Here is a 12142-nt window from a genome sequence, read left to right on the forward strand (position 1 = left end):
GATTATTGGTTATGTATGAGCGATTTGAATTCATGACGCACATAAAACGCTAATATGATATAACTTCATATAAGGTAGGAACGAAGTCCTCTAATTTTATATAACTTACGTTTTCAGTTTTTGAAGCTTATGATTCAGGTAGGTATTAAACATAGGTAAATGGGTAGGTACTACCGGCGCGTGTATCCTGGTCAGGAATAAGATTAGTATACGTTCGTTTCCCACACTCTATCATTACTCCCGAAGCAAGAAAGTCAATGTTAACATAGCACTAATTAAAGCTATCATTACAAAGAAATATCATGTTATTTTCATTACAACGTCACAGCCATTAGAACTAACAATACTTTATCTCGCTGCACAGAGCACAGTGCACATAAAACTAGCACAACAGCGTAACACACAAATTAAATGCCAGCTCGTCTTGTCAGCCATCTCTCTACAAACACGTCACACGTTAGCTCGTCACGTTTGTTTGTTTGTCTGTTCGTTTGTTTTACTCTGTGCAAGGAGTAATCTGTGCTGTGCAGCGAGCAATGAAAGATTATATAGTGCTAGGGTAATTTTGCTGTTTGGTTAATATTCTATAGGCGAAGGAAAATACTGCAGAAAAACGGTAGAGGCAAAGTTAGTAAGAGTCGGAATCTTCTTTATTATGACCAAGGTACAGCACGAGAATTGGGGTTCGATTCCACGTTGGTGCGGTGTTACGTACACAATACACATCCCTGCATGGGTGGGAGGGCCCATGGACTATCTCCGAATTTCTCAGAAGCAGTCCTTGTTACAACTCCACGTCAAAGGCCAACAGGCAAGTTTGTGAAACTCTATCACTATGGCTTCACTGCTTTGTACACCTTATACGGATTTACAATCGAGAGTCAGGATCAAAAGCGTTCCACGAAGTAATATCATCTACAAACCTAACCTGACAAACGGTACAGAGCGGCTATTACTAAGCCAGGTCTTTCACTAATTAATTGGTCCTTCATCTTTCAAATGCTTTACAAAAAACGAGGTAAGCTAATACGCAATGCTTGACAGATCTTCACAGTAAGAGGGTTTCAAAAGGCTCAGAAAAAAGGTTTTCATTTTTGTCCTACAATTTCTTAGGGCTTATTGGGGCACCTGTTTTACTTATAGGAAGTTCCATCCAGTAAGTAGTCCCTCCATCCATGAAAGGATGTGTCCCTTGGGGAAGCGATTGACCTTTGTCGTGCGCAACCTTTTCGGAGCCAGGTTTTTTGCATAGAAAAGTATGCTTTCCGATGATATTATGTTTTATATATCGTGCTTATGTTTGTCACATTCGAATAAAAAATTGCAAGACAATACAGGACGGCTTTTCCGTCTGACTTTCCGCGTTTTCCAATTAATAGGTTTCGATGTAATTAATTATACTTATCCGAGACATAAACCTTAAGATGCCTTTCTGATTAGAAGAATTAGCTTACTCGCGCTGCGAAACCACAGAAAGCAGCTGTACGTCACAATCGGGGACTTTAAGCTGTGCAGCTGTGCAGTGACGTATGTTCTGACAACAAATCACCTCATGACGTCACGAGCTCACCTCTATCAACAAATATAGTGACGTCACAGCCCACCGAACATTTTGTTTTTTTTTTTTATAATGTTACGTCATACGTCAGCGTCAGGTCATACAGTTGACACAGTTACGGCGGGTAGTTGCTGAATATTTCATCTATGGGGCCAGTTCGGCGTCACTTTTCCTTCACCTGGAGACCTAGTCGGCCTAGTGTGTGGAAGTCTAGAATTGTTGCTAAGGCATATGAATATATCATAGGAATTAGAAATAGTATTAGGTACGATGTAAGGGATAATACTGCCTTCGGTATTATTCCATTGAGAATTTGAGCGTAGGCAAGTATTTTGAATGTGAAAGCATGTATCTTTGATAGCCCAGTACCAGGAAATTAAAATTGCAATTTTTCAGAACCTTTGAAGGCTAATTGCAAACCTCGAAAATATAAATTTTGGGTATGTAAAGAGGATAGATATGTAAAAATGATAACATAGAAAAATAAATAATATGACTCAGAAATACTTGTATCTGCCCTACCAACCATTTTTCATCAAACTCAAGAAAAACTTCGCCCTCACTGAGTTTTGAACAAAAAGTTGTACCCAACTTGTCCTATAAAGCGTCCGATCAGATCCAACCAGTAAAAACTGGAAAAAAGCTGCTAGCAATAGTTGAATCTAAAACAACTTCGAGCTTTGATTAAACCAACTACTGTACAACATTGCATAGAAAAGGCAACCAATCATTTTGTACAAGGCAATCTAACCCTTAAGTCTCTCGATTTTAAGATTATAATCGCTTGTATAAAAGTTGTAGCGTGGTTGATACTCCTAGGTAGGTTAGTTCGCGGTAGGCCTATATGAACTTGTGAATAGGTTTTCAAATGGCGTTTAGAATTGGACGTGAAGGCAACTGGTTAACATTAAACTAAGTAAAATTAACTGTATGTTAGGTCTGTGCTAGATTGAGTTTCTGTCTCAAATGTACATAGAATAGTTGGGAGATAGAATCGGAGAGTACAAATTAAATTGTGCCGAATCTGGTAACTAGATAAAGCTACTTAGTTAATTTTGTTGTACTTTGGGCAAGTACCTAGGTATAATTATAGTTATGTAAGTAGGTAAATGTGTATTCCTAGTAGTAAAGAAAAGTAGGAAGATAGGATTTTACAATCACAAGGCTAGATTTTATTTAAAAAAGTAAAAAAATAAAAGGGTTATGAAGAACTGTAAGTGTAACATCAACTAGGCAGGAATAAGATCCTGACCTTGATTATTATTTAGCATTAGAAGTTCTCATCATTTGTCATGACCAAAATGCCAATATGATTTAACACAGCCACACCAATGAGGTTACCAACCTTTAAAAGGTAATTGACTTCAACAGCTCGCATGCAAAAGTTACATCACATATTTCGAGGAAATTCACAAACTGACTATAATACCCGCATAATTATCAACATTAATCCAGTCTTTTAGTGAAAACACAACAAAAAATGTTACCCGTCCCTGCGTATTATGACAGTTGACACAAAGGGGTTGCTAAACCCTGTCACTCGTTCCTCTCATTAATCATTCCATTTGCCAAATCCTGGATGGCGACCTTTCATAAAGGGTATAAGCGGTTTACAATACGTAAAACAGTAAGGCTACTGTATATTCGGAACTTCTTTTGCATTTTAATGTGATAGGTTATCATTTAACTGAGTGAAAACTGTCTTTTTGGAAAGTATTAAATCCATTACAGACGCGTCGCGAAAGATGTTTTTCTGCACTATGATAACCATATAGGATACTATACATAGTTATTGAAAATAGGATATTTTTTATCGTTTTAATAAACCAGCTTTGTGAATGCGTATGCAAACAGTAGTGGTCAACAGTCGAACAAAAACCAATTCTGAATACCTATTTTGTTTCCGTCTAGATTTGATCGTTCAAAAATTAAGTAAGAACTTCTAAGATAATCTGGACGAAATGTATGTTATCAAGCAATGGTGAGTATATTACTCATTCTTACATAGTCATGAGGTGGACAGTTAGGTTTGTGAAAACCCATTCTGAACATTAGGTACCTATCTGTCCAGATTTAAACGTTAAAAAATTACATAAGTACTTCAAAGATCATCTGAAAGAAATGTGTGTTATTAAGCAACAGTGAGTCACTCATTCTTACAAAAGTCCTGAGGTGGTAAGGGTTATGTTTTTGAATAACACACTGCAATTATATTGCAATCAATGTTACAGGCGTGAATTACTCAGTCCAGTGTTATGGAGTTTTAATGCGATCGCTTTTTGTTTTCCTTTTGACCTTTGTGTGGCAATGATTTCTATGTTACATTATGAAATGTCAGCTCTTGAACTATTCAGTTTATGATGTTTTTTATAATTTTAATTAGGATTTATAATTATAATTTTTCAGAGCTTTAATATTATAAACCATATCAAGATGCTCTTGCAGGAGTACCTATAGTACCAATCTTCATTGATCATTATAATTGTAGGTTATGAAAAAAAACTCTGCAATATAAAAAAGGCTTAAGGCTTAAGTAAACTGAAATGAATATAAAAGCAGTTGAAGTTTATACATATAAAACACTACTACGGACAGTGGACGACAAGGTGACCATCACAATACGAAACACTGCATATTACCTACGTACTACAGTTAATGTTATGTAACAAGACAATTGTATTGCAGTCGTCTAGTAAAATATTAAAATACGGAGCCACGTGAATCGACCAACGGTTAAGAGAAGGTGACTCGTCCAAGACCATGATGGCATTTTTGATATGACGAGGAATATTTTTGCTAATATGGGGCTCCGGAATCAATAGTACGCAGTTATACAAAGTTTAGGCAACCCGGTATTAGATCGACTAAAAAGTTTGGGTTCACGATACCTTCAAAATAAACTGTCAACCAACCATCTAATTACTGATTAGCTTCGCCAAGCTCCATAGTTGATTGCAGAACTTCAGAATGTGTGCTAAAAATATTGTTTTCTTTTTAGTTTCAAATGACCAGAAAAAAGTCTTTCTATCCCAGTTTTGATAATGATTGTGTAGCCAACTAAGAGAGACATCCTCACGGGGTTTGTAACACATAGGAGCTTGCCTAGGTTCTGTGGTCACATCGACCGACCATTGGCTTGCAGTGGTCAAATAGCATTGAACTCAATCTGCGGTTTTCCTGCCAACTGCATCAAACACGTGTAACTTTATCAAATTTTATTCTATAAAGTTTCAAATGCTAAAGGTGAGCGCCAGTAGCTATAGCTATAAATTATAAGCTTTTGGGAGATTATAATAAGGAACGATAATATTTGACAAAATCAAACATTTACAAATATTTACAAAGAAACCCTTAAATCCAAAAGCTAAGTGTAGGACTAGACAAGGAACTTTAAGTACTTAGGTTTTTTTTAAACAACCTCGATAAAGAGCTGTAAATAAATAAACGGAATTGGAGTACCCAAAATAATTTATCAATAGGGTTATTGAAAGCTGTCAACAGAGCAATTGATTTATTTAATTGAGGAACAGTGCTGAGAAAAATATCCAAAAGAAAATGCTTATCAAAGGTAATCTAGCGCCAGAATCCCGCAAACATGCCTCAATTAGGAAACAAGCACCCATTGTCCACTTCTATTGTATTGGTACCATTGACCGTCCATGTCATAGCTATTTCCAAATCCATTATGTTGTACCTACACGATTCAGGCGTTTTCATTGGCCAGAGGCACTTGTAGTGAATTATCGCTTTTCTAAGAGCACATAATCACATGAATGTGTTCAGTATTTAATGTTATTGAGATAGTTCCGACAATCGAAGGTACTTTTCCAAAATGTTCATGTGTTCCTCAGATGATTTCATATTTTTAGTGATTGAATTTTCTTCTTCATCGTCATCTTCCTAGCCTTTTCCCAACTATGTTCCCCAACAATATTTCACAAGGAACGACTGCCTATCCGACCTCCTCAACCCAGTTAGTTACCCAAGCAACCCAATACCTCTAGGTAAGGCTGGCTCTTAGACTTACTGACTTCTGACTACCGGTAACAACTGCCAAAGATATTGAAATGACAGCCGGGTCCTACAGTTTATCGTGCTCTCCGAAACACGGTCATCGGCGTGAAAGATATACGTAGAAATGATTTCTCAGATGAATTCTTATGATTTCTCGGTTTTATTTTTAGTGACCGATTTTTTTCCAATCTGATTATTTTGTTCATTGTGTATTTTTCTATGAAGACAGTTCTAGTCCCTGACACCAGCAACCTGTTACTAGATCAATCTAATATTGCATCGGTCAGTTGATACGGATCCAAAACAATGGCCTCGCAGATAAGAATAGAGAATCTGCTCTCTTTTCGACTTTGATTCGATAGCCACGATACTAACGAGAAGATTGAAGAAATTGATACTTATAACTTGATAGTAGATATTAATATACGATCTGATATCCAGTTTCACCGCGGAAGTTATTCTGCGGTGGGTAGGAAAACTCCTGTAGTAGTCGGGATTGTAATAATCGCCTCTCAAGTATGAGTATGCAGGTTGATTTCTAGGTCAGGACTTGCCTGTAACTTTTCAAACCATTATTATGTAGGTATTTTTCAAGTACCTAAAAGTCTTGAAAAAAAAACTGTTTATATAGGATTTAAAAAATCTGGATCCCACGTATTGATAAAACTAAACCAAAATACCAAAGAACCGCTTTGAACACATCCTCTTCTATTTCGTAACTTATTTTTAAAGAAACATCCCAAAGGCAATCAATTTGACTACCTGTGACCGCGCAATCAGAGCGAACACCTTATAAATGGAAGCATTCCCGAGTATGTGAGTTAATATATCGAGTTAATGAAAGTACCTGGCTTATAAAGCATGCGTTTATTGGCACTGGTAAAGTTCCGTGTGAAACCGATCGTTATCTTCACCTGGCAACATGGTTGAGGGGTCAACATGATAGTGGTAGATAACGTGATTAGAGGATTTTATTCTTAGGAGAAAGAAAGATAAATAGAGAGTAAGAGAAGAAGAAAAAGATAGAATGAGAGAAAGAAAAAACATTTGCGTAGAATAGAGTGGGGAAAATAAACAGTCATAGGAGAGATGAATTAATATCTTTTGGAAGTCATCAATATAAGGTCTAGCTGGAATAAAAGAAGGATGAGGACCTAAGAACTTAGAACTATGTTCGGACTTACTTAAAAGCTAAGGAACAGACAGTCTGAATGTAAAGTTATTAGGTAATCAATAGAAATGTCTCCTAAAGGTTACACGGAGAACATTTTGCTTCACAATTTTCTAAGAATCCTAGAATTGGTCCCAATACTAATACATATAATAGAAAGTAAAAACATTTTCGTTAAACAGCTTTTGTAGCACAAGGTCAAATCCATACAGCTTTTTATTATGTGCTTGGGTTTTTTGCTGTTCATGTTTCGACATTGGCAAATGTGGATTTTGAAATATCACCCCTATTGCTAACCCTTCACTGTCTGGCAACTGTCGATTTTGTTGTTGTTGCGTTATTTCTTTTACATAATCGCCCTTCATCTAAGCATGTGGTCTGTCATTCCTTCTTTAAATGATGTGCTGAACTGTAGATCTTTGTTACTCCCCAGTATAAAATTCCTGACTCCATCACAGGATTACAGATTTCATTTCGCGCACGAGTTTTTGATTGCTTTGCTCTTTTATGATTCATAACTTTATTCCTGTATACGAGCAAGTACTGCAACATTAATTCGCTACTAAACAGAACATTATTCAAACAATTTATAACCTGACAAATCCACAATTTCATTGTTATACAGCTACCGTTTATCGTATCAAATCTCTGCACGAAAAAAGCCTTCGGTGGTATGTGCCAGCAATTTTCTGAATGATTTCACCTGAGCTGAGTCACGCGAACATTTCGCCACAATATGTGGTACATACGTGTGTACTTGCCATTACCAAGGGCAACCTCCGACCTTAAACCAAGAACTCACCTTATCAAAACAACGACATTTTCAACAGTCAATCACGTCTATACTAAAGGAAGACACTACGGGCAGCTAACATTACCGCAACACACACAGTAACAGCTAAATTGACAGATTAAGACAACACACACGATTTAAACACTTCAGGACATTATTTTTATTGATGAAAATGGAATTCGGCGTCCGTCAATGGTTCCCGGGCGACCGGCAGGCGAGCGCGCTAGCCGGCGCGCCGCCTTACTTTAACTGAAATACGCGCTCGCGAACTGTTTTTTGCGCAGGCGTAGTACAACGCAGGATCGGCCGAAATTCACCCTTACACACCTCCATGGAACGGTTAAACTACCTAGATATTACCAGCTAAAAACGAGCTTTACGCTTACAGCAAAGAGTTCACTTTCTCTTGCTCAGAAATCCATCGTTGTTCCGTTCTGAATAGGTCGTTGCGTGTGCCGCACTGCACACGATGGTAATTAAATATGTGTTTGACAATAGTATCGAGGCTCCGGCGGCTGTGCTCTCCTGATGACGTCAATGTTCCAAACGTTCAGTGGAGAGCGTTCGCGTGGAAACCGTTTAGTGAGAGTTTCGAGCGATTCGACGTCAAAGCGAACGAAAGCGAAAAAATTGAGGGTGATTTGCATTCGAAATTGGAATAAGCTTTTCCATTTAAATATTCGCTTTTAATTTCTTTCTACAGCTTCCCGTTTTTTTCGAGTGAAATAAGATTGAATGAATCATGTTTTTCTTGTTGGAAGTTATGATTCATCTATGTCTACTGTTAAAGGGCTAAAAATTAATTGAATGGATCGAGCATGAACTGAAAACTCCGTTTCTGTGTAACTATTCTTTTATATCTTCATGCATGTTATTTTTCAAAAGGTTACGTAACTGACCTTTAGGGACCCTACAAATTTTAATATATTTCTTCATAAGACTTAGAACTGTGCTGCCAAAAATATCCGCAAAAATCACCTAATGATGACGTCACAAAGCCCGTTGGTGGCACAGCCAAGCCTGACCAGCCCATGCAATCACTAGCACAAACAAGAGCAACTCAACAGCTTGTATATGCCGACTGCGGTGTAACGTTAGCTCTGCTGAACGCGAGTAACTAGCCAGTTAGGCCTGTTTGTGAATCTGCAGGAGCCAGTAAGTATGTGTACTATGTTTTGCTCGTATTTTCAGCTAAGTCGCCTGTATTAGTTGTTAGTATTGGATATGTACGGTTTATTGTGAACTGCATGTACCGAAGTAATTTGGGGATTTTTGGAATTTACCTACCTATCATGAAGTTTCTCGCCAGTTCTTCTCCATAAGACTCGCTGCTTGGAATCGTGCACTGAGCTACTAACGTTTCCTAAGATCCTGTAACAGGTTTAAATGAAATAAAAACCTCAGACATTGATTCACAATAATTACTTTTCTCAACCCGTTTTGTACTATACTGTAAAGACAATATCTTGACGTAAAGATTTACCAGTATTTCGTCTTTATCTAAAAAAATAACAAACACCATAACCAACTCAGTAATTGTCTGACAGCATTGTAGGCAGTAATCCAGGTGTTCCCTTATACCCTATGATTCATCAACATCAGACACCCACAGCTCGTTGACATTTACAACTCGCAACACTGTTTGTTCCCGCCCACTTTGTGTTCATAATTGCTGAAGAACTTTTGTTAAGTTTTTTCATTGATGTGGGAGAGTTATTGTGTAGAGAAATTGTGTTAGAAACTTTGTGTTTAGGATTCAAGAGGATAAATCTGAACTCTTATGAGATTATAGATTGTGACCTGTCTGTACGAGCCCTTTTATTTTGGAAATGCGAGGAAATAAGTACCTACTGTTTGTTTCTATCTTTTGTAAGTTCTTGTAAATTGGTGTCAATGTACGTGTTTGCCCATATTTTCATGTAGCACTGTTTCTCACACTTTTGGCAATTAAGTACATAAGTAAATGATACTTCAAAGTGAATCCTGCAAAAACAACTTGGAACTAAAAGAATCGCATTCCAATCGGTTCATCCGTTTATGAGACCATGTGTTCAAGCTTCTTATAACACCCCTCTATTTGCGTCTACCACAGACCCTAAAGTACCTACTTGGAAACAAGCAACTTGCAATCTTCCTTCACCCTACAAAGGGTTGATCTGCCGTCTATTTCAGTTTGTTTATTTGCATACAAGCATGCGGTCAGTGCTCTTGAACCGAGCCGCCGACTCGGATACGGGGGACCTGGAAATAGTTCGTATCGATCCTAATCGTATGCCGTGTAGTAGGGTTCATGGAACGGAAGCTGTTTTGTTTATGATCAGTGGGTCTATTTACCTGATTTTGCATTTTTTCAGTTTTACGTTTCTATGTAACAGCCCAGATTCATTGAAACCATTCCTGTTGTTAAAGCTTGATCAAGGAACAAACGCCCAAACAGCAAACCCACAGGACAAAAGTAATTATTGTCTCATTTCATATAAAAATTATGTAATATTCAGACTAAAAACTAGAAAATAAAGAACGATAATATTATTCTACCCCTATTTAGCAGATTTCAACTTAAAACAACTGAAACGATACGAGCCTAATAAAACATAAGAGCAAAGTTTCGTACTGCCACTAATTGTACCTAAACGCATGTGTTGCAGGCACGTTGTTACTAAAACTTTGTTTCTGAAACTTACTACGCTTATTTGCCAATAAGTCTCTATTCTAAGCATAGAATAATATATTATGTTACATAATAGTTTTAATAAAGTTACGTAAATATAGAACTAGAAACTACAACGGTCTATATGATAAAAGTCCTATGTAGGAAATAGGAAATGGCACGTATAACAAAGTTAGGGCAACTACTGTTATCTACTTATTGGAAAATTATTAAATGGCTGTTGGTGTAAATAATCAGATATGAGTCCTAACTGTTTGTGTAGTGGTCGCAAAGTGCAACAGGGTTTGGTTCATGCATTGATTGGTGAGGCCGAAAGATTCTTAAACACAAAGCTATTCTTTGTGTTTAAGAATCTTTCGGAAAGCAGCTAAGATTCTGAAAGTTGGTGGTAAAAGCACGGCAATTTCGATCCTGCGCCTGATCTCTTTGCTTTCGTATCGGGTTGCTGTCCGTTCGAACTATGAGGTGTGGTGGGAATAGAGTGCACAGAGGTTTACGTACATTTACGTACTTACTTACATTATAAAATAATGTAGATATCTAATCTACATAACTCGAGGTACTCGAAAAACGAAAACAGTTAATTATTACATAAAAAGAAATACATAATACGATTATGAATGTACAAACAATGTTATTACGAAGTTAACTTGATGTTGGAACATTTATGACGTCAGTCGAACATAACGACACAGATAGCATTCTCTAATTTCGTCTCTCACTGCAAGCCTTCGATAGCTCAGTTGGTAGAGCGGTGGACTGTAGAGGTAGAATCACTGATATCCATAGGTCGCTGGTTCAAATCCGGCTCGAAGGAATCTTTTTGGTCTGAGTTTTTTTTACATTTGATTTCCATAATAATGTATTAATTAACATAATAATTATTATATTATGAATAAACAAAAAAAAAAACTTATAATTTTATTAACCACTGTCAATACACCGATGACAGTCGTTATTTCATTCAGTCTCGAAATAACACGCAATTATTGCGATAGTACTTTTCAAAGAACTCTCACTGATACACCGTGACAATTCAACCAAAAGAATACGCTGCGGACAGGATTCGAACCTGTGCGGGTAGAACCCAATGGATTTCAAGTCCATCTCCTTAACCACTCGGACACCGCAGCTCATAGAAATGGGGTCGAAATTACAGATCGTATAGATTGCGTATTTCTTAAACTTAGCTGAGAACTATTCAGAAGGCGAAGCGTTCATTTGTTATTTACTCGTATTTTGTTGAAGTCTAATAAAAAAAGAAATCCAGATATCAAAAAGCAAGAATGAAACGCGAAATAAACAGCCACAGGTAATAATACAATAACAATAGTCAACTTTTTCCGTTAATCTTGCAAATTATGATAATTATTTTTTTCTACAGTAAAGTAGTATAGTTAACTGCTGAAAAACTTTTGTCTCGTACAGGGAAGTCTATTTGATTACTGTCAGTTTGAATAAAATACAGTTTTTATTGAGATAGGTAGCCAAAAGGCTATCAAGGGTTCATTTGAAATACTTTATTTAATTCTATTAAATTGAATAAAAATTGTTATCAGTATATTCCCCTTTGCCCTGCCATCTTACGTTTATAAATAACAATGACAATACCCACATTGAGTATCGTAGTTTTGCTATTCGACTCTAGATGGCGCTTCTTTAAAATCTACTTCTGCTATTCAACAACAGATGTCGCTAGTAGTTTCAAGTGAGAGTATTTTAATTTATTTTAATAATTTTCTTTAATTTAATCATGTTGTTAAAATAAAGATTTATTATCGGTTTTTGCAGAAAATACCTTGATTTATGAACTAAATCAAACTGAATTTTTTATTTTATAGTAAAACAACAGTCTAATAAAATGATGATCATATTCATGAGCGATAAAAATAAAGATTTTATTTGCAAATATGGGTACAGCGACGTACCTACAGT

General features: G+C 36.7%; 1 protein-coding gene and 2 non-coding genes across 4 annotated transcripts in view; 1 reads left to right on the plus strand and 2 right to left on the minus strand.

Moving 5' to 3' along the window:
* Nucleotides 1-7781, minus strand: part of LOC110375796 (arginine/serine-rich protein PNISR) — a 69076-nt gene extending 61295 nt beyond the window's left edge. For both annotated transcript variants that reach the window (XM_021334052.3, XM_021334051.3), the window contains exon 1: nt 7546-7781. The gene's annotated coding sequence lies outside the window, so the exon portion shown is untranslated. The remainder of the gene's footprint in view (nt 1-7545) is intronic.
* Nucleotides 7782-10935: 3154 nt separating this feature from the next.
* Nucleotides 10936-11024, plus strand: Trnay-gua (transfer RNA tyrosine (anticodon GUA)). The gene is given in 2 exon segments: nt 10936-10972; nt 10989-11024. It is a non-coding gene; the product is annotated as a tRNA-Tyr (tRNA).
* Nucleotides 11025-11258: 234 nt separating this feature from the next.
* Trnas-uga (transfer RNA serine (anticodon UGA)) lies at nt 11259-11340 on the minus strand. Its single transcript has one exon. It is a non-coding gene; the product is annotated as a tRNA-Ser (tRNA).
* Nucleotides 11341-12142: the final 802 nt, after the last annotated feature.

This window comes from Helicoverpa armigera, chromosome 18 (genome assembly GCF_030705265.1).
Source record: "Helicoverpa armigera isolate CAAS_96S chromosome 18, ASM3070526v1, whole genome shotgun sequence".
Lineage (NCBI taxonomy): Eukaryota > Metazoa > Arthropoda > Insecta > Lepidoptera > Noctuidae > Helicoverpa > Helicoverpa armigera.